The sequence below is a fragment of the Oryx dammah genome, unplaced genomic scaffold, assembly GCF_014754425.2.
Source record: "Oryx dammah isolate SB20612 unplaced genomic scaffold, SCBI_Odam_1.1 HiC_scaffold_19, whole genome shotgun sequence".
Classification (NCBI taxonomy): Eukaryota; Metazoa; Chordata; class Mammalia; order Artiodactyla; family Bovidae; genus Oryx; species Oryx dammah.
The window spans coordinates 22304239-22308143 of NW_024070203.1; the positions used below are offsets into that span (position 1 = coordinate 22304239).

Consider the following 3905-nt stretch of genomic DNA (forward strand, 5'->3'; position numbering starts at 1 on the left):
CAAGTACATATTCACCAAACAGAATGATGTCCTAGTAAATGATGACAATGACGTTGGCCCATAATGTGAAGTAAGGCTTTTACAACTAAAATTTTAAGTTGTGTGGCAGATGAATGTGCCAGACACATGAGAAAACACTGCGTTTTCTATCTCCATCACGATAAAATTGGGTTGGGCTTGGAGACTAAGTCATGGTCAGAGTAATTGACATGAGTTTGAGCAAGCCCCAGGAGGCGGTGCAGCCTGGCATGCTGCAGTCCAATTGGGTCACAAAGGATCGGACACAACTGAGTGTCTGAACAACAACAAATGCAGATAAAAGATCTTGCTTTCCTTCTGCTCTTTCCCTGAAACTGGACGAAAAGGCTTTCAAGTGGGCAGAGCCACATGAAGGAAGGAATCTGGACTTTTCAGCCCTTGCTCTTCTGCTAAGGGATTGCCACCAGGAAAACCACCAGGCTTTTATAGGACCAAGACATGAGAGAGAAATAAAACACAATAGTGGGAAGCCACCAAACCATTAGGGCCATTGGCTAGTATGAATTTTTGTAGCTAATTCAAGCCTCATTTAAAAAGTGGGGCTGGGTTGTTCGTCTGAGGGGAGGGCCGTTGGCAGGGGCCTGCGGTATGCTGCTTCAGTGAGGGGGCTCGACAGTGGTCACCCGGCTTGTTGCTTTTCTGGTTGCCACTCCCCCGGCCGGCCGGACAAAAAGACCCGTCAGTAGCGTGGCACCGATTCCTCTCGGGCTTGTGGGTGCTGCTCTGAGCAGCGTCATCCTTTATACCAGAAAGCTGGCGGGCACTATGGGGAAAAAACAAAACAAGAAGAAAGTGGAGGAGGTGCTAGAAGAAGAGGAAGAAGAATATGTGGTGGAAAAAGTTCTAGACCGTCGAGTGGTAAAGGGCAAAGTGGAGTATCTCCTAAAGTGGAAGGGGTTCTCAAATGAGAATAACACATGGGAACCAGAAGAGAACCTGGATTGCCCTGACCTCATTGCTGAGTTTCTGCAGTCACAGAAAACAGCACATGAGACAGATAAATCAGAGGGAGGCAAGCGCAAAGCTGATTCTGATTCAGAAGATAAGGGGGAAGAGAGCAAACCAAAGAAGAAGAAAGAAGAGTCAGAAAAGCCATGAGGCTTTGCCCGGGGTTTGGAACCAGAGCAGATTATTGGAGCTATGGACTCCAGTGGAGAATTCATGTTCCTAATGAAATGGAAGAACTCTGATGAGGCTGATCTGGTCCCTGCCAAGGAAGCCAACGTCAAGTGCCCGCAGGTTGTCATATCCTTCTATGAGGAAAGGCTGACATGGCATTCTTACCCCTCAGAGGATGATGACAAAAAAGATGATAAGAATTAACTTTCTTGAATACCAGCCCCTGTCACATCTGACTGTGGGTTTCAAGTGGGGAAAGAAGGAGTTCTCCTTGTCTTGACACCATGAAGATGGCTTGAGAAGATGTCCTTTGAAGAGCCAGTATAGTTTCTGTGCCCTACAGCAGCCCAGGGCTTCAAAGCCGCTGCATGCTGTACAGTTTGCACACCTATCCCGGTGGAGGGGAAGGAGGGTCCGTGTTTCAAGGCAACCCGTTCTGAACTTTGCTGAAAAAAAAAGCAAAGGGCCTTCTATGAAGGACAAAACGTAGAATGGGATGTGGGAGAGCAAGAGATACTGTAGATCTTCAAAGAGCATCTCCACAACCCACATAGCCTTCTTCCTGATAGTGTTAACTCTGCATTTTTACAGCGTAGCATGTGTGTAGTTTTTGGCTATTACTGGTGTATTATTTGGGGTGGGTGGGGTGGGGCGGGAAAGCAGGGAGATGGGTTAGGATCATTTTTGTTAAAATTTGGGGAAACGGTGAAACAAAGGAAAGGACGACTAATGATGATTGGGTTCAGTGTCCAGAATATTGTATCCTTTCAAAAAATGTCATTGGCAACCTAAATGAGGACTGAGAGAGACTGTTTAAAAGCTGTGAATGCCTGAAACTTAGAAGCCAAGGTATTCCTCTGCCTGAGCTTAATGCTGTTCCCAACAAAGGAATAAGAAGCTACCAAAGCTGCCATTTGGGAGATGGAAACTGGTTGAGGAGGAAAAGTCTTATTGGAGCGTATACACAGGCAGATCATTCTGTCTTAGAGGTGCTACTCATGAAACTGACAAGAAGACTCTTTTCCTATTGTGAAGTTACAAATATCAGCTTCTCCATCCAAGCCACTGGTGAAGTATTTAGGGAAGGGCAGAGAGTGGTATAGGAGCTAAGTGAGTAGGGAAAGAAAAGGGCCGGTGCTCATCGGGTGGAAAACTCTTGGAGCCTCTGTTTTTTGAACTTTGAAACCATTGGTGGCAGGGTTCAGTCACTGACAGCACAAGTTCAAGAGTTGAATGATTTCAAAAGCCCTGGTCTCAGGAGAAGATAAATTTTCATACTGGGGCAGTGCTTCACTTTAAAACAAAACAAGTTTTTTAATCCTAAGAATTAACTAAAATCCAAAACGCTGTCTTGAGTCATGAGATCCATCAGTTGTTGACATCGTCTTGATCTGTATCTAAAACTCCATTGTAATTTTTAGGCGTGTGTTAGGTTTTTTGTGAAAACTTTTGTTTAAATGTAAACTTCATATCAACACTGTCAGTTTTTTGTCTTAATAAAACTATATAGATTTTTAAAAAAGTAAAAAGTGGGGCTGAAGCATCATCATCATCATAGTTATTATTATTGTGATTATAAAGTTAAATAAATATAGCACCTTGTTTTAATTATTTATTTATTTAATAATTATTATTTAATGCCTGGCATTGAGAACTTACTGCATCCTAGTAATTTTGTGTATGAACTAATATTAGATTCCCCAAAGTATATAAACTAAGTGCTACATGCTATGACGTGCTATGTCGCTTCAGTCGTGTCCAACTCTTTGAGACTCTATGGGCTGTAGCCCTCCAGGCTCCTCTGTCCATGGGATTCTCCAGGCAAGAATACTGGAGCGGGTTGCCATGCCCTCCTCCAGGGGATCTTCCCGACCCAGGGATCGAACCCGCATCTCTTACTTCTTCTGCATTGGCAGCAGGTTCTTTATCACTAGTGCCACCTGGCAAGCTGCATATAAACGAAGTGGATTTTATAAATAAAGGAATTCTTCCAGACTGGTTGCAGAGTTATCAGGTCAGGATTCTGACCTATTTCTGCCAATCTTTCACCTCTGCAATCTACTTGCCCGGCCCTTAGACTCTCACCTGCTAAAAGAGGAAGAACAGAAATGTACTGAACTACCACATGGCAGTGATTGGGCTAGAACCTGGTGGAATGAAGAGGGTGTATCAGTCAAAATGGGTGATGTTACACACAAGGTAACAAATGATCCCAACCCAGTGACTGAGTGGTGAGCAAGAGTTTTTGAAAAAAACACAGAGATTTCCCATCCAGACACTGACAAGGCAGGCCTTTCTGAAACATGTCACTGAATGGGGATGCCATTATACAGAAACTTGCAGCCAGCTACTCTGCTCTTTTCAATGAATCAATTTTCTGTTACTTGAAATTAGGAGAGAGGTGTTAACATCTCCAATGATATGCATGCAAAGTTCAGGGAAAAAAAGACTGGTTCAAATCCAAAACATTATGATCCTTTCTTCCATAAATAGCACGTTGCCAACTGAAATCAAGCATTAACTAGGCAATGACTCAGAAATGTGCAGAGTAGAACTCAAGTACTAAGAGCAAAAGCAGCAATTATTCTACATGAGGTAACTAATTTGTCAAAAGAGACATAAATGAATTCAGTTTCCCTTGTCAACCATAAATATTTAGCATTTCTGAATACATCCCATTTGGACTGGTGAGTAACAACTATTTGATTTATTTATCAAAACAAACTTGCCTCTCATCGCGGAGCTAT

General features: G+C 43.1%; 1 pseudogene; it reads left to right on the plus strand.

The window, feature by feature from the left end:
- The first annotated feature begins 602 nt into the window (after positions 1 to 602).
- On the plus strand, positions 603 to 1705 carry LOC120878865 (annotated as a pseudogene).
- The last annotated feature ends 2200 nt before the right edge of the window (positions 1706 to 3905 follow it).